Source organism: Papio anubis, chromosome 4, assembly GCF_008728515.1.
Source record: "Papio anubis isolate 15944 chromosome 4, Panubis1.0, whole genome shotgun sequence".
Lineage (NCBI taxonomy): Eukaryota > Metazoa > Chordata > Mammalia > Primates > Cercopithecidae > Papio > Papio anubis.
The window spans coordinates 24,900,633-24,926,740 of NC_044979.1; the positions used below are offsets into that span (position 1 = coordinate 24,900,633).

At 36.0% G+C, this 26,108-nt stretch overlaps 1 protein-coding gene across 7 annotated transcripts in view; it reads right to left on the minus strand.

Moving 5' to 3' along the window:
• Positions 1 to 26,108, minus strand: part of EXOC4 (exocyst complex component 4) — an 818,008-nt gene that overhangs the window by 410,656 nt on the left and 381,244 nt on the right. The gene's annotated exons all lie outside the window — the stretch shown is intronic.

The window sequence follows — 26,108 nt, forward strand, 5'->3', positions numbered from 1 at the left end:
AAATTTATGTTAGTGTTCTGGCACAAATCCTATGTGGTAAGTCAGACCTGATCCGTTTAGTACAAATAACTGCAACTCTACTATTTCTGGCAATATTTTCTGCTTAAGATGGAAACAAATTAAAATAGGTAGGCACTTGTGTTTTTATTCGGTAAGGATTCACTAAAGTCCTCACAATTAATTTAACACATACGTGTCTGTGATGGGTCATTTCATCAGTAGTTGGCTGTCATCTCATTTGCACTACTAATAGGATCACTCACCATTTTACTAGCACTTTTTCTATATTTGAGGGGATTATTACCTCCTTAATATTTTCAGAATTCAAAAATAGTGATTCTCACTGTTCCAGTTATATATATATATATATATATATATATATATATATATATACACACACACTCTGGATGCTTTACAAGATGAAATTCATTTTCTATTTCTTCCAGTATTCAAACTTGTGAATTCATTTTCACAGGCAGAAAAGAAAGTAGTACATTCTATGTGTTTTATGAATTCCCCCTTGCCAACTGGTATCTTTGCCACTAAAGCTTCAAATTTAGCCCTTAATAATTTAAGTGTAAGTGATCTTTCTCCAAGTCCTTCTATACTACAAATACTGTGGTGAGGCAATATATCCTATTACAGTCATGCACCACATGATGACATTTTGGTCAAGAATGGACTGCTTATATATACCATGGTGATCCAGTAAGATTCCAGTGGAACTGAGAAAGTCGTATCTCCTAGTGATGTCACAGCCATGATAAGGTCACAGCACAATGCATTACTCATGTACTGTGCTGATGCTGGTGTAAACAAACCTACTGTACTGTCAGTCTTATAGAAGTACAGCATATACAATTATGTAAAGTTCATAATACCAGATAAGAATAACAAACAACAATGTCACTGGTTTACGTATTTACTATAGTCAGCTTTTATCATTATTTGAGAGTGTATTCCTCCTTATTAAAATAAACAAACAAAAAAGTTAACAGTAAAACAGCCTCAGGCAGGTCCTTCAACAGGTATTCCTGAAGAAAGTATTGTTATCCTAGGAGGAGGCACCTCCATGTGTGTTACTGCCCCTGAAGACCTTCCAGTGGGACAAGATGTGGAGGTGGAAGACAGTGATATTGATGATGCTGACCCTGTGTAGGCTACGCTAATGTGTGGGTTTGTATCTTAGTTTTTAACAAAAATTTTAAAAAGTAAAAAAATGAAAAATTTCCAAAACAGAAAAATGTCTATAGAATAAGGATGTAAAAAAGAAAATATTTTTGTACCACTGTACAATGTGTGTTTTAAGCCAAATGTTATTAGGAAAGAATCAAAAAGTTAAAAGGAATATGTTCAGGTGTTCTATTACACAGCAGGGAGACTATAGCTAATAACAATGTATTGTATATTTCAAGATAGCTTAGAAAAGACAACAGTAACCACCACATAGAAATGATAAAGGTTTGGGGTGATGGATATGCTAAGTACCCTAATTTAACCATTATAAAATATATACATGTATTGAAACATCACACTGTACCCCAATGTGTACAATATGTCAATTATAAACAAAAATATCCAAAGTTTATAAAGTTGAAAAAATTATAGTAAGCTAAGGTTAATGTATTATTGAAGAAAGAAAAATATTTTTAAATAAATTTAGTGTAACTCAAGTGTACAGTGTTTATGAAGTTGCAATACTGTTCAGTAATATCCTAGACCTTCACATTTACGTACCACTCACTGACTCACCCAGAGCAACTTTAGTCCTGCAAGCAACATTCATAGGGTAAAGGACCTATACGGCTGCATTATTTTTTATCTTTTATATGTATTTTTGCTCTGCCTTTTCTATTTAGATATGTTTAAATACAGAAGTACTTACCACTGTGTTGCAACTGCCTATAATGTTCAGAACAGCAACCTGCTGTTCAGGTTTGTAGCCTGGGAGCAATGGGCTATACCATAGAGCCTAGGGGTGTTGTGGTTATAACATCCAGTGTTTGCAGAATGATGAAATCACCTAATGGCGCATTTCTCAGAACACATCCCCATGGTTAAGTGATATGTGACTATACTTTAATATGAATGACGCCTGAGCAACAGGGAAAAGAAAGAAAGGGAACTGCTGAGCCCAGTACTGAGATAAGAGGGAAGGAGCAGATAATACTCCCATACCCTTCAGTTTGCTCTATCTATAACCAACACCCCAAAATGCTAAGGCCCCTCAGATCCTCTAAAAGTGTTAATCCATTTAACCAACCATTTTCAGTTTCTATAATAACTACCTGTACAAATATCATTTAACAAGACCTGTGTTTCAAGTACAATTCTAATTAATTTAGGTATAATGGCTCATCTTCTCCTAACAATCCCATAAAACTTAATGATATTATTGCCATTGTAAAGATGAAGGAACTGAGGCTTAGGGAAGTTCAGTGACTAAAACAAGAACGGAACTTAGATTAGTTTGACTCTAAAACCTGAACCTCAACTGTATTTCTGCTTTCAGGGCTAAACAGTTTCACTCACAGCTCTCAGAATACTAATGAATTTAAGGTCCTCCTTTAAATTCCTACTAAGGTATATTTTTTCATGCAGGATTGATTTGGATAAGCCCTAATTCACAGATGCATAGAACTGGTGCTGTTCATGCATAGAACTGGTGCTGTTCTATGACAGAGACCACCCAGCGCGCTACTCGATTTCTTATTAAGGCAAAACTCCATCTATTAGAAAGCCTATTTTATTAGTCCCAAAGGGGGAAACATTTCTAGAGGAAACACTTCTTCCATGACTATCCCTACCTTTCCCGACTAGCTTTCTTAATTGTAATTAGACTTTCTTGTGTATTATTCACCTTGGCCAACAGAAATGGAATTTCTCTAGCCCTGAATTCTCTGCTGCCCTGGGCACTCTCCTGCCCTTTTCCTGTTCTCACACTCATAAAAGGTAGCTATGGACAGAGAGTACACCATTCTCAATATCTCTAATTTGCTCACTTCAAATTCTGCTGTGCAGTTCAGAAACAGGAAAGTTGTTTAGAGAGTGACAACTCGGAAAAAGGTTCACAAAGTCAGGCTTACTTGTTCTTATCTGTCAAAAGGGAGGAAATTGGAGCTACAAGGGAAAGAATATTCAGCTATCTAGGGAAAGGTATTTTATGAGCTTTGGACAGTTTACAAGGAATGAGGGGATATTTGCAGAGCTGAAGACCCAGAGAAAAAAAGATTAGAGAGGGTTTTTACCCTATCAACTTGCCAGAGAGAAGTGAAATTTCTGAAAGATAATTGTACTGCTGCATTTGTGTGCAAACACAAAATAGTGCAAAAATAGTACAGAGAGGTCCTGTACATGTTAACAAATTACTTCTGAAACACGGTTTTACAAATAAAGGGGTATCTTAGTACAGTGAGTATTCTCAACAGTTCTAGGTAGATATGTTGAGAGCATTTTATCATGGCAATTGGCCTTTAGGGCAAAAAAGCTAGTGAAAGCTAAGTTTTGGTTTTAGATTCCAAACCAATTCAAAGTAATAGAGAATCTGAAAATATAATATCTACTTACTAATATAGCATATTAATATTAATAATGATCTTCTTTCTCTCTGAAGTTTCATTAGAAGACACCCCCAGGCCCACCATGTAGTATGTAGAAAAACATTACATACAACTGTTCTATTACAGATGCAAACACATAACCTCAGGTTTCAAAATTCTTCAAGGCCCAATCTCACTCATTTACTGATGTTGCTCCCTTCCTAGGAGTTAACCTAATTAAAAAAACTGTAAGCATTGCCAAAATAGGTCACTGAGAGTTTTAAATTCCTACAATTCCTATGTCCTAAAGACTTTTACTCTTCCAAACAAGAAAAAGCAGGCTGATATTTTAAGTCCAAAAGGGGTCTACTTTAGTATAGTATGCAGTCTGCAAGCTTTTAGGATATTGCCACAAAAGCATTAAAGCTAGTTTCATTTTCCTATCTGTAAGTAAAACTGATGATGATGATGAGGGTTTGGAATGGAGAAACAGTTGAAATTCATCAAAACAGCAAAACCGACTGCTTGCTCAGAGGCGGAAACGTCAAGGGGGCCACCTAAGGCCCTTTGACCTGTGGCTGCTTCTCCCTTCCCAGCCACCCTACAATCTCCATTTCTCTCCAAGTCTCCTTCTTGAACCAGGACTCTGTCTTGCCCCTCCCCCATCAGTACTCTTTGGACCCTGGTCTGTCTTTGTCTTTCTTCTTTCTATGGCTTCCCTTTGCCACTGGGCAAGGGGGAAACTCCTGTCTTCCCTCCTTCCCTCTGCTAAGTGGCTTTTATGGAACTGAGGTTTGGTTGGTTGTTTGTTTAAAAAAAAAAAATCACTGTGTTTAGTAAATAAAGCACTATAATCTCTACATTATGCTAAAGAAAATTAAATCACTTCTATTTCTTGAAGAATAACAACAACAAACTGTATTTTACCAGTATTTCGCTTTCAAATTAAAATCTCTCCTCCAACTCTCACTTACATTCATTCAAAGATACTATATGTCTAGGCTGCATGTGAAAGTAATAACAGTTCATATTTTTTCATATGTAAATCTTTTAAAATGTGTATCCTTCTATTGTAAGTATTAATACTTTTACTGGTAGCTTTTCATCTACACGGAAAATATTTACTGTTAGTGTCACGGGGAGAAAGGCAGTTATAAACCATCTACATCACAGCCGAATTACTTGGAAAAGAAAATCAACCAGGTTTCCCGTTTATTTCTAAGCCAATAATGAGAATCAATCTACCAAGTCGCACCTGCCTTATAGAGTTTGAGTTATGGCAGGGTGCGGTGGCTCACGCCTGTAATCCCAGTGCTTTGGGAGGCTGAGGCGGGCAGATCACCTGAGGTCAGCAAGACCAGCCTGGCCAACATGGTAAAACCCCGTCTCGGCTAAAAATACAAAAATTAGTCAGGTGTGGTGGTGCACACCTGTAATCCCAGTTATTTGGGAGGCTGAGGCGTGAGAATCCCTTGAACGTGGGAGGCAGAGGTTGTGAGTTGAGATTGTGCCACTGCACTCTAGCCTGGGCAACAGAGCGAGACTCTGTCTCAAAAACATGTATATATAAAAAAAATACAGTTTGAATTACAAGGTGTGATCCTTCTGGGAAACTCTAATATCAGATAAAAGTCCTCAAAATAATTTTTAAAATCTTTCTATGCAATGAACAAACAATCTATATCTTGGAATCCTGGTTTGATGCTATGAGGCAAAGCACTTACTCATATCATAAGTGATCCAAAGCCTATTTCCATTATAGTCAACAATCCTTTTCTTATGATAATGTGATAATTTTTCAGACTAATGAATCATGATGTTTTTCTGAAAATGTGCAATTCAAAACAAACACAGAATCTGTAGTGCTGAGGATATCATAGGTGTTGGGGTTTTTTCACATTTTGTTTTGGTTTTTAATTTTTTGAAGCTAAAACGTCCTTTTCCTTTAGATTTATTCAAGTTTGAATGAAAAGTTCCTGTTTCGGTTCTGAGTTTTGATTTCCTTAGCTATGATGTCTTCCTTGACCTAGACCCTAATGAGCAGAAGGCACTACACATGCTGTCAATCACTTATGTCAAATGCTGGGAGTGAGTAGAAAGGGACTTTTTATTACAGAACACTGAGGTGTTATTTCGACAAAAACTGGGGGATATGTGGTGTATGACTTCTTTCGCATTTTCTTCCTTCTCATATGGGGAGTGCTTTGAACATATTCAAAGACACTTGCACAATCATAATCATTAAATCACTAAGGAAACTCCCTCCTGCTATCTTTCTTTGACAACACACAATAAATGTCCATTAAAAAAAAAACCAAAAAACAAAAAACAAAACCTGACCAATCTCAGTATGTACTAAGAATGCTTTATTTATAATCCTAAATGAACAGTTTCTCTCTATTATGGGATAAAATAACCTAAAAGTTAGGAATACGTCTCCTGGCTTTACTTCTGCTTTGTATTTCTTCCACTGCAGTTATTGTACAGTTAGTATCCAGACAGTGAATATCCAGCAGGGTAGGTTGCTGATTACATCTTATGATGAGACCACTCCTCCAGATTTGGGCTTCAGTATGAAGTCAGCCAGGATTATTAGTGTAAAGTCTTAACATAAGATTCACTTCCTCATTCCAAGGAATAACTACTATAGTTAGGGACCTTGAAACAAGTACTCCATTAGTTTGAAGTGGCATGAATTAGGGCTTATAATTTAGATCCTTTGTATAATAATATACAGACATAAACACACACCATGTAAACTTCTGGCTTTTATTATTTTTAAAAAACCCACCAATTTGAAGATTAAACATTGACAGAAGTATTCTTAAAAGGGCATAATTTTCATTCTGGAAAGGAAATGCACAATCTCAAGTTGCTACCAGTGGGAGGAACAATTGAGTTTAGAGCTCCATTTCACAATTTAAATTCTGGCTGCATTTTATCATCAAGTCTTTTTTTTTCCCCCCCCTTCTCGGTGCCAGATATACATTCCAAAACCAATGTTCTCAAGTGAAAACATACAGTATTTAGACTGGTTGTAATTCACTAGTAATGTTGCCACATAATCATTTCACACACAATTGCTAATCGTGCCATGTGACAGAACTCTCTAGACTAGGGAACATACATATGACAGTAAAATTAAATTACCAAACTGAAAAATAAAGGAAAAATGATCAAATAAAAGAGTGTATTCCAAGCTCGTTCAGACTATTAACCAAGTCTGTTTTGAATAGTTTTGTATATTTATTAAGGGATTAAAAACCTAGAAAATAACTCAATCTTAAGAATATAAACTTTCTCTTACTTCTGAAATACTTAGCTAAAATTATTTTTCCCCAAAGTAGTGACATAACATTAAATAGGTTCTTATTCAGTCATTTATCATCATAACTTCTAAGAATTTTGCTCTTAAAATCATTTACTGAAGCTCATTCCAGTAACAGCAACAACAAAAACAATGAATGAAGTATATTCCTACCAAGCCTCCCTCTCCCTCTAACCACTTCAAGCCACTATCAGGCAGCCATAGAAATAAGGTGTTGGAACTACACCAGAGCTTCTGAGAGCACTCTCCTGTGAAAAGCAAAGCATGGCCTTGAACCGAACTTCACTTCTCCTTTCACTCAAAAGGAACGACACAGAAGGTGGCGACTGAAAGTATTAGTGAGGTTTACATAGAAGAAAGCCAAGAGAAACACTCTGATAGGGCACACCCTTCCCTCCCTTCTTCAGGAACACAAATGAGCATGAAAGAAATCAAAGTTATAAATAATCTTCACTGGTAAAAAAAAGTAGTAATGCTTCACACATGGTAGGGTCTGGCAGAATATGTTACAGAGCCAGCCTGTGAAATGCTTAGCTATCAAATTCATTCCAGTTGGCTGGGCTATGAACCCTATCATGTGTATTGAAAACTAGATGAAACATAACCAAATGCAATGATAAAGAGCAAAGAAAGTGGTGCTGGAAAAGTAATCACGAAGCTCAGCATGTTTAATGATTCTGTCAATATCTGGAGAAGAGGAATTTCATAGAACCGTAAGTATCCTCAGGGGGATTTTGCAAACATTAGGAAGAAATTATTAAAAAGGGATTGCAACACCAGTAATTTTTAAAAGAGGAGGAGGCATTATTATTTTAAAATAATAAGCTCAAGAAAATGCCCAACTAAATTTAAAAGCCAAGGTGACTTTTCCCTTTATGAGTGGTATACCGAGACTTATGAAACTACCAAAAAAGTCTACTCAAGCTTCAGTGTAATCCACCACAGACAAAATTCATCCCTTTCATCTCTGTGTGATATTAAAGGCACTACATGGAAAAGCACAGGTATTTCAAGAGAAATGGGTAAGAAAAACTAAATATGTCCAATGCTTTCCTTTCATAAATTGTTGCTGACATTGTTTTCCCACAACAGTTTTTAACTGCCCCTCAAACGAAATATTCAGGCAACTGTTTCACAGTCTTTTCAGAAAGGGATAAGCAAGTAAATAAATTTTAAAAATTAATGACGTTTCTGAATCAAATTGCAAATCTTTTATTCAACCTTTCCAAATAAATATGTAAATGTATCTATTCCTTCTCATGTAAGACTAAGGTTCAAAGGCGGCACTAACAAACAGTCTGTTTAAGTCACAGTTGTCTTCCTCCCCTTTAATGGCACCCACTGTATCATCCTACTATAAAATAAGGACTAAGGAATATGTCATACATTGGGGGATATATGTGTTTACAGACGATTCACAATAGTGTCATGAAGACTAAAATATTTGAGAACAGTATTATATTGCACATATCTCACAGAAAAAAGAAGATGATTCTACAAAGGCAGAAGTCATTTGAGAAACAATGTAATACCACAAAATGTAGGGAAGTGTATGCTCTCCAGAAGGCAGTGCCAACAGAGAATGTTTAGAAAGGAGACAGTCCCGTAGGCAGCACGTGAGGTTGCTGAAAGTTTTCCTTTCACTTCAGACCAAGACCTAAAGCTAACAGGGAAATCACAATGTTCACTTCTAAAAATATTTAAGTGCTCCCCTTCGGCAATAGAGGCATCCCTAATCTGTGCAGATCAATTTTTTTTAAAATAAATTAAATTATATTTTAAATGGGCTTGAAAATTTACCTTGGGTTAATGTATTTAATAAAAGTCCTTAAGTTATGCAAATAATTAGACCTATATTAGCCCATCAAATACATAATCTTTTCTTCTAAATTGGCCTAACTCTTTCTAGATTCTTATCTTTTAGAAGTAAAACTAATAGAAGGGCATAGTAACTGGGCTAGACCAACATAGCGAAGTGTTCTGAGCTCATCTTGACCTGGCCTGGAAGTCTCTGGGACACAGAACTGGTCATATTTTATCTTTTCATCTTAGTTTTGTTTTGCTTTTTTTTAACAGAAAAATCATGTATTTCAACCTAACAGGAGAACTGTTTATGAACCAGACATCTTCCATGATGGCTCTACTTAGGCTGTTTGATAATCCAGAGTTGAACTGGATTATCTGTTTGACTGTGGATTATCAGAGTGGATTATCTACTCTGTTTGACTGTGGATAAACTCTTTGACTGGATTATCAGAGTCAAACAGCCTAATTAGAGCCACTATGGAAGAGTCCTCGAGCCTGAGAGCCTCCTCTGGTAAGGGTTTTAAATGGAGGCACACACCTGAGGCATAGAGTAAAAGGTACAAGCTGGGGCTCTAGGGTCCTTCTGTCTAGGCTTGATCTTAGCCCCCTATTTACAATCGCCTGATCTTGGGTCAAGCTACTTCATCTCTCCATGCATGCCTCAGGTTCCTTAGCTATAAAATGGGGGTGATACTATTTCCTACTTCATAGAGTTGCTAGGAATACTAAATTAGATAATACATGCAAACTGTTTATAACATAGCTGAGCTCATCACTAGGGCTCAATCATTGTAGCTCCTCTTATTATTTATTTGAGTTGACTGTGACCTTTGCAATACATATGCAAATTTCAAATGACCCAGAATGTACCCTTAGATAATTAGTTCTATGTCATATTATCCTAACATGCACAGACTTCAGAATATTTGAAAACTTTTGCTTTCTTGTATATAATCCAAAATAAAAGGATTCAAGATGTATGCTAATTACCATTTCTAGGGACAAGTAGGAAATGGCATTAATGTTTGTGAAATTCAGTGTTTGCATGCCGTCAAACACTTTGTGGCAAACTGGATGTGAGCAATGCAAGCAAAATCATTAGGATTGCATCAGTAATCTGACTCCTTATGGCTTCAGTGATGGGTTTCCTGGAGTTGGCCATGAAAATGCATATTGATAATGCTGATCCATTAAGGGCCATGTGTGCTGTTTCAATGTGTTCCAAGTAATTTAATCATGCTTGTTTGGGAAAGGCTTTGAGCTGTCTTAGGAACATTTAAATACCTGGGTTTCTTAGAATATGCTAATACATTTAAATTATAGAGGGGTTTCCTGATTGCATTAGAAATGCATCCATCTTCTCCTTCTCTTCTTCGCAGAGGGCATGCTACTAGCTTTGTCACAACCAAACGTAAACTTCTCCAGGGCTGGTGTTGTTAATTACATTTTGAAGAGCAATTGGTTTCTCTCTTAGTAGTTATTCAACATCCATTAAACAAAATAATATCTGAAATATGCATACCACACATACATATATTTCATCCAACTCCCAAGTAAGTACACATGTGGATAATTCCCAGAAGTGGGTTTGGTGGAAAGCATCTAGAAGACTGGGAAGAAACTAAAAGGAAAAATAAACAGAAATTGTAGAAATATCAAGGTCATTTGAAAAAGCTTACACTTTCATTTTCAGAGAAAGCAGGAAAAAAAAAAAAAACATGAGACATAAGTAATACTTAGAAGAAAAAATATCTAGCCTCTTGTAGTGTAGTAAACTATAAAGTTCACACAAAATATTGGAAAGATTGCAAATGTGTCAGCAGAGGCCTCCTTCCTCTTTTCCAAACTATGAAAAAAACTTCCTGCAGAAGCTCCAAAGCGTATGACAAAATTTCTCTAACATTTACATCTGTAATGGTTTTTCTTCTGGAGAGAAGAAAAAATATCAGGACATGAAATTTTTGACAGCGTTTGTGATGTTCAGTAAGGTGGAAGTATGTTTGCAAACTCCAAACCTGACTGACTTGTTGTAGCACCTTTTCTGACAGGCAACGTTAAACAAATGTCTCACATAGAAGGCTCCTCTGATATGTGTGCTTGGGTTTGGGGAGGGGAGGAGAGGAGAAGCTTCATGTGCTGTCATGGGAAATTAATGGTCTAACTTAAGGAGTTTACAGACTATCATTTTTAATCAAACACAGGCAGTCTGTCAGCTAACATAAAGCAATAAAGATTGCAAAACAAAAGACCTTCTTTCTCTGCTTCATCCTCATCTTTACAATGACCTAAGTAAAAACTAGTCCTCTTTAAATACTTTACCACAAAATACATTTGGAAGTGCATATTTGTAATTTGTCTATTTGGATATCAAAAGCAACTCCAAGAAGAAACACTGGATGCAAATCTGTTTTAGGGGGGCAATGGTCCGAAGGCACACAGGAGCACAAAACCTGAACCATGAACTGTGTGTGGTTTCCTAACAACCAGTTGTCTGTTCTTGACATCCTGGTTCTGACAGTGAGAACTATATGACCTTAATTTCCATGAAAAAGTCACATTACTGATTCACTCACCAAATATTTACTGATAATCTAGTGTGTGCTAAAATTCATTCAAGTTCTAGTTATGCAAAGCTAATCAAATAATGGTCCCTAGCATCTTCTTAATGAGGGAGAAGAAATACTCAGGAAGTAATGTGCTAGGTCCCACAAGGGCACAGAGGAAAAGGAAAGGGACCACTGAGACATGAGGAGCAGTAAGAGAGGTGGTAGAGGGCTGGGCGCAGTGGCTCATGCCTGTAATCCTAGCACTTTGGGAAGTCGAGGCAGGTTAATCACGAGGTCAGGAGATAGAGACCATCCTGGTTAACACAGTGAAACCCTGACTCTACTGAAAATACAAAAAATTAGCCGGTCGTGGTGGCACGCACGTGTAGTCCCAGCTACTTGGGAGGCTGAGGCAGGAGAATCATTTGAACCTGGGAGGCAGAGCTTGCAGTGAGCTGAGATCACGCCACTGCACTCTAGCGTGGGAGACAGAGCTAGACTCCGTCTCAAGAAAAAAAAAAAGGGTGGCAGAAGGCTCCCCAGAAAAGATGTTGCTGAGGGATGAGTAGAAATTCATCAGGTGAAGGAGGAGGGAAAGGGCATCAAGTAGAGAGAAAGAAAACACATACAAAGATACAAAGGGATATAGCTACGGCCGAGCACTGTGGCTCACAAAACTTTAAATAGTTTGCACTACAGGAAGAATACAGAAAAATGAAGGAAATGATGCTTAAAAGAGAGTTCTACAATCCCGTCTTTCTCATGCACTTACTAAATGAAAAGACTCTGAGGGCCTAGGCATGAGAGGGGCCACCAAATGAAGGTGGCCTGGATCCCTGAATCACCTTGTGGTACATCCCATGGAGTACCTGGGAATGGCTCTCTTCAGGCCTAGGCTCCAGATCCAACAAAGTGCAGAAAACACAGGATTTATAATCAGATTCACAGATTTTTAAGTTTTGCCTCTAATACTATGTTACTTTAAACAAGAAACTGTCCAAGCCTCAACTATAAAACAGAAATAATATGTCTCCTTCAAACTATTTCTTAGGGTTGGTATGAGGACCAAAAAAGACAATGTATTTTCAAGTATTTTGCAAACTGTATTTAAATGTTAGTTATTAATGCTAGTATATACTTTACATATTTAAGTAAACATCATAATCATAGTAATAAAGTTATAACAGATCTAACCATGGGAACCACAGTCACTCAACTACAAAATTTAAATACAATGGGAATAATTGCATCCCAAGATGGCAGGGGCCAAGTGACGGCACTCAACCATCAAAGGCAAAGAAGGCATAGCTACAGTAATGGACAGCAAGGGCAGAGCAGCAATCAGAATAGTCTGACTTCTGTAGAGCTCTGGCATTGGCTAATTAATCACAGTGTTCCTAGAAGTGAAATTGACAGGAAGTCTACTGCATTCCTACTTCATTGATATAAACAGAAAACTTCTAGGTCAAATAGACAAAAGACTAATTTGAATTATAAAAACAGGAATCACAGCCCTTCAATCAATTTTCAGACTTGAGCCAGTTTATAGACCCAGAACTCCTTGAATGAAGGGGAGGCCAGGTCCCCTTGAGGAAGGAGCCCACTGTATTACTGACAATTTATGCAGTGACTCTTTCTCCCATCCTTCCCCAAGGAGACCTCTGGCCTTCTACCATGGTAACTGTACACTGGGGAAAGGGAAATGATCAGTAGAGGAAGTAGTCATCAATACCTATGATCAACAACAGCTATGACCACGTGACCAGTTGCAGAAATAAGGACAGTAATTATAATGAGTAGTTCCTCCTCCTTTTGTTAAAAACATGTTTGTGTATGTATACATTTGCATTAAGAAAATTGCTTCATTTCATTTCCTTTTTCCTTCATTATGTGACATAAGATTTATTGACTTCATATCAGCATTTAAGTATTGTTAACTTCATGTAATAGCATTTGGGTTGAGGACTGGTGTGTTTCTGGTTGTAAAAAGGACAGTTGTATTATGTTAAGTGTAATGACCTTATTATTGTCTTTAACATTATACATGATCTCAGGAGATGTATATGGGTTCAAGTTGACAAGGGGTGGACTTGGGATGGTTAATAGTGAGTGTCAACGTGACTGGATTAAAAGATACAAAGTATTAATTCTGCGTGTGTCTGTGAGGGTGTTACCAAAGATTAACATCTGAGTCAGTGGGCTGGGAAAGGCAGACCCACTCTTAATTTGGGTGGGCACATTCTAATCAGCTGCCAGCATGGCTAGAATAAAGCAGGCAGAAAAATGTGAAAAGAGACTGACCTAGCCTTCCAGCCTACATCTTTCTCTCATGCTAGATACTTCCTGCCCTCAAACATTGGACTCTAAGTTCTTCAGTTTTGGAACTTGAACTGGCTTTTCATGCTCCTCAGCCTGCAGACGGTCTATTGTGGGACCTTGCGATCATGTGAGGTTCTAGAGAACCCTGACTAATACACCAAATAACACCTGTGTTCTATCCTGAGTCATCTCCAGACAATGTGCTCAGTGCTATAATAAAAATATAGCAAAATCACAATAATTTTTAAAAAGCAGACAATGATCCACTTACATTATGCAAGGGTGGGTAGAAGTAGGCCCAGGAAAAAGTTGGAAGAAAAGGGGATACATGAGCTGATTCCTGAAGGATAAAATGTCTTTCAGATAATGAAGGAGGTCAAAGGTCAGTGTTGGTAGATGCCTTTTTGGTAGAAAGAAAAAAAATTTGAAAATAGCATGACAGACCTGGAAAAAGAAAGGGTTCATGCCTTTGAAGTGTACAAGGGGGGCCTGAGAGCAGTGTGCATAAAGTCAGAAAGTCAGGCCTTGTATTCTACAACAAGGAGTTCCACTTCAAGGGCTGGGGATAAGAAAACACAAAGAAGGAGGGGAATGACATGGATCCCTCTGGAAGAAGTGTAGAAGATGGATGAAAGAAGTTTAGGTTTGGAGTAGCAGAAACCAATTAGGAAACTGAGCGACTGAAGCGATGGCAACAAGTATTGAAGGGGGGATTGGATAAATTTGAGACATATTTATAAAGTAGGACTGGTAGAAATTAGCAACATTAGATGTGTGGGGTAAGAGGGTCTTACCCCACACAAGGGTCTTCTAAGTGGAACTTCAAGATTTTTTGGTCTGGATCCCAAAGGGGATGGAGGGAAGTGGGATGAAGACCAGAGGTGAAACTACCTCTGAAAAAGAAATGGCATGAAAAGAGATGTGCCTCTGCAACAGATAATCTTCTAAGCGTAAAAAAGGAAACCGGAAGAAATTTAGCACTAGTGGAATGATGGGCTCCTTTGTCACAGATTTCTGTTATTCTCAAATTACCACAATACCCTCGTTAGGAACATAGTCTCCACAAAGCCAAGGACAGTGTCTGGCACAGAATAAGCACTCATGAGTATTTGCTGGAAAAAAAAGAATGAATTAAAAATAACTGAAAAATATGACTATGTTGAAGCATTTTGCCCCAAAATTCAGTTTAAATACTGTCAACTCCCACTGAATGTTGAAGTTGCATTTTTAAAATCAACATGTCAATCAAAAATATGTAGAAAAGAAAATGTAATGAGTTGAGGCTTATAAAGCAGACAGACCTCCAACATTCAGAGAAGGATGTTGGTTTCTTTTTAGTCTTCATGAAATCCTCATATCAATTTTCTTAAAAGCTTCAAAGAAAGAAAGAACTGTAGATTCACTTAGATGCATTTCTGAGCATTGATGCACCTCTGTCAACCCTGTTCAGCATTTATAATTTCATGCTAAAGAATGAATTTAGTGGCCTATTTTTGTACAATTTTCTTTACTATTCTTATTTCCACTCTTACATTGAGAAGATGTTCTACCATTTTTCACAGATGCAAAAAGCAAAACTAAATAGAATACGCAAAAAAAGATATTGATGGATGCCAGCACCCTCAGCACACTGGACAGAGTAAGAGAGCTTCAGGTGGTTGGCAAAGCACTGCAGGTGACACTGATACTAGCAGCCACCAGGAGAGGCTGCAGATGTACAAAAACTTGAAAACAAAAGTGGCTGGAACAAATGTGACTGTATAAAATATATTCTAATAATCAACTAGCTAAAGTGAAGGCAATGAGTGTATGTGTTTATATGTATGTATATGTATGTGTGTGTATGTATGTATGTATGTATATATGTGCTCAGGGCAGTATAAAGAGGTTAAAAAAGTATCTTTTAATATTCAAGAATTACAATGAAAGGTTCTGCAGACATACTAAAAGAATATTCAATGTCCATCCAGTTTGCCTTATACATTTAAAACTGCCCCCACTACTTTTACCTTCAATTAATTTGCTCATTTGCTCAAAACATTTTTTAGTGACTGCCTGCTAGGGACCAGAACCATGTGATTTATGATCAATAAAAGTAAATTCCCAACTCACTACACCTATGTTAGGGTCTCTCAATTGGGTCCACACCTGATCATGGTTTCCTGTGATAATTCTGCATCTGGCTCTTGGCTAATCCCTCATGTCAAGCTTCTCTCCTCCCTCTTTGACCGAATTTACTGTCCCCAAAAACTAGCCTACATATTAATGTTGGTTTAAGAACACTGACTTAAGCTGGGTATGGAGGCTATGGTGGGAGGATCGCTTGAGCCCAGGCATTCTGCAGCGTGCTATTATTGCACCTCTGAACAGCCACTGCACTCCAGCCTGGGCAACACAGCAACATCCTATCTCTTAAGGAAAAAAAAAAGAGAATGTCGATTTTAAATTGCCAATTATCTTTCCTTAAAAAGGATGGATCTTAATTCTAAGAAAAATCCCTTTTATTTAATAAAAGTAGCAACTCGTGTTAATTGCCAATTATCTCTTCACTGACTGATCAGAAAACCCAAAGTCTAGGAAACATGTCAACTAATTTTTGCTTTCCTAGCTTTTACTACCAAAGCTGTAGGAAACAGTCTACGTCCATCACGGAGAGAATGTGGCTTCCAGCTACACTGGCTCACTGCCCTGCTGGACACTGCGCCACCGCAAGATCTCTTACTGCCCTGAGAAGCTCCTTGAACCCACGAGATAGGAAATCAAAAGATTTCTTGGAAAGTTGTTTAGAAGACGTTTAATTTGTGAACAGTTTTTAGGACCGTAGGATTCTAAAAGTTCTTTTATTCCAAAATAATGATTGAATATTATATTTTATAATTGCTAATTTCAGTAGTATACTGACACAATGACTAACATAAAGAAATCAATGTTAGTCTATGGATGACTAACATAGACATCATGTCACACAAAAGAAGTCAGGCACCAAAGAGTATATACTATATGATTCCATTTATATCAAGTTAAACCACAGGCAAAACCAATCTATCTGTAGGGACAGAATTCACAATAACAGTTATCTCTCAGGGAAGGAGATTGACTGTCAACATAAGCAAGTCTTCTAGGGTACTGAAAATGATCGATGTCAATGTCTTATATCTTGATTTGTGTCATGGTTATACTTGTGTATACATATGTAAAAATTCATACAAATATACAAATATATAAAAATATGTGTACAGATTTATACATTTGAATGTATGTATGTGTATCTCAATAAAAATTTTAAAAGACTTTTAAAAATGTATAGATTCTGAATTTACGGAGTCCAATTAAGTAACATACTTCCATATTTTTTCACTAAAGAGTGATATTGTAGAAACTTGTTAGCATTACAGTTTTTTTTTTTTTTTCTTCTCGACATTATTGAATACTTTCTCCCTATTTACAATGTGGTATTTTACAGAAATAGGCTTTGAAGAATGCTCACCGAGTTTCAAAACAGTATGATTGTCAAAATTACTATTCTTTCCCAACTAGTAAAAACAACATAAAAACATCAAACATTCCAGCAACTATTTCAAGTGCAACATGAAAGTCAGACCCAGCCCTTCCCAGGTTCATAACCACCACTCTTACCAAAAAATGAAATTAAGGTAATTCAAAACTAAAACTTCCTTTATGATGCTTCCACCTTTCTTCTCCTTTCTAGCTGGCTGTTCTCACTTATCTTGCTGAATCAAAGAAGGTTCCTTTCTCAGTTATTAAATAATAAAATCCTGAGAAAATATCATTGCTTATTTTGGGGTTTATTTTTGTTTAACTACAAAAAGGAAAATAAAAAAGATCTCATGACCATGAAAAGAAAAATACTTCACTTGCAGTATGACACATTTTTTTAAAACACGGTAGGCAATATTAACGATCAAATGTTCAAATGACAATTATGACCAAAGAAGAGTCTTTAGTATTATATAGTAGGCTCAGTAACAAAGAATGCAAAACAGAAACAGAACAAAGTAAACAGGAAAGAGGTTGTGTGTGTGTCTTTCTGTTTTCTGAGGAGCGAGAGGAATGATAAAATAATTTTTTCCCAATCATATAAAGAAACAATGCATAGCCAACACTCAAAGGAATATATGTTATTAAAGGGAGAGACTGTATTTTCCCCCTAGGTATGCCTATGTTATTTTTAACACTAAATTACATTATCAATTCAGATTTCAAAATCAGATGTAAATGGCCCTGTGGCTGGACATAAACATATTTCATCGAATGCTGAATAAGCATATTTTGTATATTGCAGTCCAAAAGGCGAATACATGTTCAGAATACATAAAAAGCAGCCTACAAATTATGCAAGCATTTTGTTCTGAATAGTCTTTTCTACTGTCTTTTATATGTAAGCTGCTAATAAGGTTAATTAATAACAAAATGTAATTGATAAAGAGACGAAAACCTGCATCTAAAATATCAGCTTACATCTACGTCAAAATCACAGCAGCAAAGTAATGCTGATTTTAGGGTTATTTGGAAATACAGCGTTGGTCCCAAATTAGCTTTTACAACAAAAGAAAGCTAGTTTTCTTTTTCCTTTAACAGTCACTGGAAGAGTTAAGTTATACTCGTATGTACCAGTTAATGGACATGAAAAAGAAAAAGAAAAATACAAAAATAAAAGCAGAGAAGAAAAAAAAAGGATAGAAGGAACTATATGGTAGGGAGTGGTGGCGTTTGTCTAACAACCCTTCCATGAGTCTCCTTGTGTTCGAAAGAAGAAAGTCAATGGTGAAGTGACACAGAAGTCAACTATACTCCCTTGACCCTGCCAATGATAATCATCAGCATTAAGCTGAAGCACAAAAAAGTAACTCAAATGAGCAAGATTGGAAGAAACATATCTCCCCAGAGCTCTGAAGTTGCACAGTATGCTAGAAAGGCTTACAATCAGAGATTTAAAGAATGTAGACCTGGAAATTCAACAGCCAGTTAACTGCATCATAAATTCAGTTTCTGGTTAATCATCTCCATGAAAAATATTATCTCCCAAGAAAAGCTTTCCTATTTCTGCTGCCTTATTCATTTGAAAATTTTCATTGTGTAGAGCAGAATCTCTTGAAACATACAACCAACTAGTTATAATCCATATGTACGAAGCAACAAATAACAAAATAACTTTATCTCTTTAAGTGATTTCAATATAAAGTGATCTCTTTATATATGTAAATAGATAAAAAATATTGTTTCTCCCCTGTTTTTCACTAACATTTCCAGTTTTTCCTACTGTTTCTCATGAGAAATGGCCTATTCTTTTGTGCTAAGTAGATTGGGATGCCTCACCTCTTTAGAAATTGCTGAAATGTGCATAGATACATGGGTTGAAACCTTGACTGGCTCTCCATTTTACTCAGTAGTATAAAACTGCCCATTTAGTTGCAATCAGTGTTTAGCCATGTCATACATTTTGAAAATATAAAAGTAAAAAAAGTTTAGAATGAAATTTTTTAATCTCCAAAAGTTAGGTGGTTTGAAGGTTTATAGCATTTAACATTTATAATATTAAATCAAAAGAAGTTACTCAAATATAGGGCTTGAAATCTATGTATATCAACCACTCAGCACTTCACAGGCCTTACAGGTCAGGCAGACCGAAAACTAGCAATATTTTTTCATAATTCTGAGCAGAGGGGAAAAAATGGCTGTGTTTCATAAAAATGCAACAAGGTGTCCACATTTCCGCCCATGCATGAATAATGTATGATCTACAACATTATTTGCTAGGCTGTCTAATCACTAACATCTTTCAAAATGTCTACATAAGCTTTAGCTCATTAAGAACAAACACGCATCTGTATAAAAATATCAAATACCTGTGAACACTGAGAATAATATTCTGCTAAATAAGTATCAATGTACACATCAAATTGACATGGGTAGAACAATGTCACTGCATTTTTCAAAGATAAAAATATTAGGGAAAATGTGCTTAATTATAACAGTAAATTATATATGCCTTTGGTCTGAAAATATTGGCAATATGTGATATTATAAGTACTATAATTATTAAAACAAAAAGTATAAAATAAAAATGCTAATCACAATTCTTTTTTACTTTGAAATGTCATTTTTGGAAACAGAAATTACTGGTTAATAGCATAATCACCTTTGGAGCCTTTCACTGCCCCAGGTTTGGTTTCAGTTACTTCCTGTCCTAACTTTAAGCATCTCCTAATCACAGGCATTTCAAAGCTATTTCACAAACAGGCCACAAAACAGTACCCTATACTGCTGCAATATAGCGATTTCTATGTGTAACATCTACATCTCAGAGTAATTTTTAGAAATTCTTCTCTATGCATTAGATATGACTACAACTACTTGTTTTGACTGTTATTAGTCTTAAGGATGGAACACAGCAAACCAAACCGTCCATCACCAAAAGCCCAAGTTGCCAAGAGAGTTTCATCTTCTTAACTGACCTAGATGCCAGGACTTTCCTCACTGACCAATAAATATTTCATTTTTTGCTCTACCTAGAAAGACATAAATTGATGTCTGATCTTAATGAGGTGTGGATGATAATTACTAGTAAAAAATGCTTATAGCCCAGATATTCAATATTCCAGCAGTGTTCAACAGAACTAGAATCAGTAACACTTTGCAACTTGAATGGCATCATCAACCCCATGTCCCCAGCCTCCTGCCTCTGCCATGTCACAAGATTACAAACAACTGTTCTTCAGTTGTCCCGTAAGAAATACATCACTTCATGCATGGCAAGTATTCATTACCCTAAAGAGCCAAATGCCTTTTAAAAGCCAGTTGAAGCAAATAAGCAACAATTCTCCAACACACTATAAAACTCACTTGCTACATAAACTTTTAAATTTCAAAATGCCAGGCCTTCAGATTCCCTAAATATTATAAAAGCACTGCCCAGTCACAGAATCACAAAACTTAACGGGTAGAAAGCAACATCCAAACCAACCAACTCGTTTATTTAATGCTTTTCCTTACTGTTTTCTCCTTCTGGTTAAGCACATCTGTTAAAGATTAAATTTCTAGAAAGAAACGAGGTATAGTATTATCTTGCTTTTACTCTTTACCTACCAAGACATTGTCTGTCATGAAACACTTACTGAATGTTTTTCCTTCCTTTACAGATAAGGGAAATGAAGGCTCACAGTGATTTGGCAGACATCAAAACTTAGAATGTGTTCACTTCTATCCAGCCCCAACACTTCACTTCTTCACTTTTAGTGGTCTAATCTCTCTCTCATACAATGTACAAAACTCTTTTCTAGTTAAAATATGGCTCCAATGCTAAAAGGATGATTAAATACCACTTTAATTAATAGTCTGTTCTGACAGTGAATTTTAATATATATTCTCTGAAAGAGGTAATTAAGGTCAAATGAGGTCACAATGGCAGGGCCCTGATCCCATAGAGCTGATATTCTTGTAAGAGGAAGGGACACCAGGAAGCTCTGTCCCAGTGCACAGGGAAGAGGCCATGTGAGGACTCAGAAGGTTTCCTTGGGCCAGTGTGTCCTTGTTTTTGAGTCATGTCCTAGCTAACCACTGTTTCTAAAGCAGTGATGGGCTGCATTAAATGTTGCCATCCTTCTTTGACAATTCCACCTATTTAACTGGGACTCTGTGGTTATGAGGTGCTAAGTGCACCTGTCAAAGGCATGACTTTGTTTCAATTTAGCAATGCTCCCACCAATACGCCTTATTGGTCCAGGAAGAAAAAATGGCATTAGAGTATTTTCTGAATGATACTTCTAGTTAGTTGCAAGCATTCAGATTTTCTAAGAAATAACTTGTGTTCTCACCTGTGTTTGCTAAGTGAAAGAACTGTACTAACAAATCTAAGGCACAATAAATTACCTGTTTTTAGACTTGCAGAGAATAAAGAATAATAAGAAATGAATGAAAAAAAACAAAGAGAAAAGTAAATTCTCACTCCTCCCCACAAATCCCACAAATAACAGCTACAAAGTAATTTCAAATTTCCTGAAAAGACTACATTATATATTAATTGTAATAAAAAGTGTCACCCTGATTTAAATTGTGATTGATACTATAATAAAATGTACTTCATTGCCAAAGGTTTCTTTATATTCAGATCATGGTTAATAATTACCATGATGTAATTACTCAAAAATAATTATTTTTGGAAAGAAACCTAAATGCACATCAGAACTACACAAAAGAAGAGAAATAATGTCACTCAAATTCCAACATTAACATATCTTCCTTCTGTTTCCCAAAATCAAGGCCCATAACATAAATTCCATTTATAAGAATGAACTCATTCATTTGTCTTAAAGCCTTCTAGAGAAAGCTGAAAGACAGGAAACATGTCAATGGAAGAAAAAAAGGCATCTTTTTTTCTACATTTTAGGGAAAGTATTTCAGAATCTATCTGGGCATGGCTAGAAACCGTTGTTTTACTATGGTTTTGTTCATTTAGACCCACAGGCAGAAATACTGATTAGATGACCTGTTATTGGCTGGGCACAGTGGCTCACACCTGTAATCTCAGCATTTTGGGAGGCCGAGGTGGGCGGATCACCTGTCAGGAGGTTGAGACCAGCCTGGCCAACATGGCAAAACCCCATATCTACTAAAATACATTAGCCGGGCATGGTGGCACATCCCTGTAATCCCAGCTATTTGGAAGGCTGAGGCACAAGGATTGCTTGAACCCAGGAGGCAGAGGTTGCAGTGAGCCGAGATCACACCATTGCACTCTAGCCTGGACAACAGAATGAGTTAAAAAAAAAAAAAAAAAAAAAAAAAAAAGACCTATCATTAAAAACATTCATTAAAGGTTTAATTACAGACAATGTCTTGGTAGGCTAAGAGTAAAGCAAGTAAGATAATATACTATACCCCATTTCTTTCTAGAAATTTACTCTCTAAGAGACATGCTTGACTGTAAAGAGAAAACAATAAGGAAAGCATTAAATAAGCAAGTAAAGGGACAAGCAGAGTTAATGGGCAATGAACAAATTAGAAGTCAGTATATTTGACTCTCACATCCTGTGAGATTTCCTAGTGATAGAACTGCAGTAGCTATGAGAACAGTATAAAAATAAGTTAGCAAGATTACCAGAATTGAGGACCCAGTATAATAATTTTATGAAAGGAGAGTAAAAGCAACTGCTGAGAATATACAAACCAGCATAACGGGAAATTGTGCTGTGGTATTCTTAGAAGGGTGGTTGGAATTGTCAACATAGAAACCCTCCAATCTGCAAAGAATGCACTGCTAGAATAAAACTATGAAATGAATGATTTTAATAAATGAAGTGTATAGAATAGTCATATGCAAAGTTTCAGGAAGACACAGTACCAATGACACCAGACATAGGGAAAAAGTAGCAAAGGAAAGTGAAGGACCTACACACTTGAAAGGGACCTACACACTGAAAACAAATGTGAGTTTGCCAAGAGACCATGTAAGAAAAAAAAAGATATAATGTTTAAATAGGTCCTGACTTTTGATAAAAGTCAACTTGTGATAAGTTCCTCTAGAACTTACTTCATTTTATTTTTGAGATGGAATTTCACTCTTGTTACCCAGGCTGGAGTGCAGTGGCGCAATCTCAGCTCACTGCAACCTCCGCCTCCTGGGTTCAAGTGATTCTCCTGCCTCAGCCTCCCAAGTAGCTGAGATTACAGGCACATGCCACCACGCCTGGCTAATTTTTGTATTTTTAGTAGAGATGGGTTTTCACCATGTTGTCCAGGCTGGTCTCAAACTCCTGACCTCAGGTGATCCACTCGTCTCAGCCTCCCGAGGTGCTGGGATTACAGGTGTGAGCCACCGTGCCCAGCCAAACTTATTTTTAATATGAGCTAAGTTATAAATAAAGAATAATTATTGTAATCAATTAGAAAAAGAGTTTGGCAAATTGGCATGGAAAAATAATATGAGTCAGTTGATAACAAGCAGAAACACATTCAAGAGCATTAGGATAGGGAACTGCTGGGTAACGGGAAATGTGATTTCTCAATAATGTCAAACCGGTTGAGAGAGGCTGAACCAATTTACATCCTCCCACAAGGTATAAGACATCCCACTGATCCATGTCCTCACCAATATGTGGTGTTTTCAGGCTTCTTTGTTTTTTGCAACCCATGCGGCTACAAAGAGAGGAGCTTGCAGGTAAGGATATGACCTTATTTTTTTCTTTCCCCAGGACGTGGCATAATCTGAGTCTAATAACAAGCACTGCGTAAAACTGAAGTGAAGAAGCCTAGACCTGAACCAAGATCACTTGTCATGTTTTCCATTTGAAATTTGCAATCCTGTTCATTTTTTCCACCTTTCATTCTTCTACACTGCCTCTCCCATTTTGCTACACTATCTTTCAAATAACAGAATGCTAACTCATGTTCACTTAAACTAGCATAGAATAAAAGCAATGACCATTTTAAAGAACAGAAAACGTATCTACACAATTTTTGTTTACATAATCTCATAAAAATAAGAGCAACTATGTCTGAACAAGAGACCACATCTAACTTGGAGATAGGAAAATATGCATCATAAGTATTCATAAATATTTGTTGAATATAAAAGAAAATTTTAAAATTATAATAGTACTAATAAAATACACAGGTATGATAATGCACACTGGTTCATTTAATTACAAAAATGAAACTTCTAAATTTTAGAAGAAATAATAAATCCAACACTCAGGAAATGCTGAAGTGTAAAAACTCAAATAAAAAAAGTAAAAAACCACTAAAAGATCTTAATCATTTCAAGTTCCACAAGTCAATCAGGAGTTTTCGACAAGGTTGCAATTTTGGGCCAAGGGCTAATTTAAACTCTATCACAGTCATCTGTTCATCGAAGAATGAACTTACCTTTCAGACCACACAATATTTTTGGAATTTCCATTAAGAGATACAGAGAGAAAGAATGAATGATAAACTATATCAGGCAACAAACTTTTTTCAGTTTTAATCTCCGAATGAAAGTAGAAATCAAGTGAGTAAAACCACTGGGAGTACTACCAAGCCTTGAAACAGCTATCTAGCAAAGCAGCATTTATAAAGACTTAACAAGTAACTGTCAAGAACTGTAATACATTAAGTTTCACCAGAATCTTCTACCAAAAAAATGCATTTTATTAAGTGTAAAATAAGTACTAACATATATATTTACATATATGTGTGTGTATATATATATTTCATTCTTCTAACTTCACATTTAAAAAGAAAAAAAAAAACAGAGGAAAAATTTCTTGAGAAGTGGTTACTGACAACACTGTTAATGGCTTCTAAAGGATTTCTTTTCTACTTGGGAATAAATGTAAGCACAAGAGTTCCACTTATCCAAACTACAGTGTAACTTAGCAGTAAATTATGGCACTAAATCTAGGTTAGAAGATGCCTACCATGATTAAGGTATTTTCCAATCTCTAACAATTAGCAACATTAACTAAGTAGAAATCAATTATAATTGAGGAAGACAGTGAAAACTAAACTAATTACCAAAGTCAACTGATATACATAATCAATGTTATTTAATCTATAAATTCTGTATAATTTACTTATACACATAAAGTACTTATCAACTAAACCTACAGAGAAATAGTTTTAATTTTCTTAATCTCTTAATAGTCTTAGTTTTCTTAATCCCATGCTTCTTAAATGGATTTACTTGCTACAAATCTCTGCTAAAACAGACTTCTTAAAGTCAATAAAATTTCTTTAAAAACTTTTTATTGTGTGAAAGTCAAGTTTTCGATATTTAATTTACATATTTATGTTTTTGTATTTAAAATCAATTGAGGAAACTAATCCAGTACAATTTAGAACACTGGTTACCCATATAAGAGATTAGAATGTAATTAGTTCTAATGGTATCAATTTAGTAAGTCTCGGTTAATGAGAAGGTAGGACAATTATAGTAATAAACTGTTCATGCTTGGAGAAAATATTCATAATATTATCTCTGGCCAGTTCAACAGCATTTGTTTAACTGCTATTCCAAATGCCTCACATATTACAGAAGTGATCTGAGAAAGGTAAGGTGATATTCTGAAGTACCTAACATTTAGTAAATTCAGGAGTTTCTGGTCTATTATATGAAAATGCCACAGATATATACTCTGGTTCTTTACAGAGAAAACATACAATTGATATTATATTAGATATCTGGATCCCAAAAGATGCATTTAAAAAATTGTGGTTAAAAAAATACATAACATTAAATTTACCATCAACCTTTTTTAAAGGTACCATACAGTAGTGTCAACTATGTGCACATGGTTATGTAACAGATCTCTATAACTTTCCTATCATAAACTGAAACTTTTTATCTACTCAACAATTGCCTCTTTTTTCCACTCTCAAAAAGTACCTTTTTAAAAGTGTTCAGGGTTTAGATTTTTTTCTTTAATGGAGGCACTGTGGATTCTTACTTTCCTATAATCATGTATCCTAATGAACTGAGCATTAGAATAGATTTCACTCTGGCCACATCACGTTATCTTTCAACATATAAAAACATACACTTGATGTGTATGTCTTTCATTTTTTTATAAA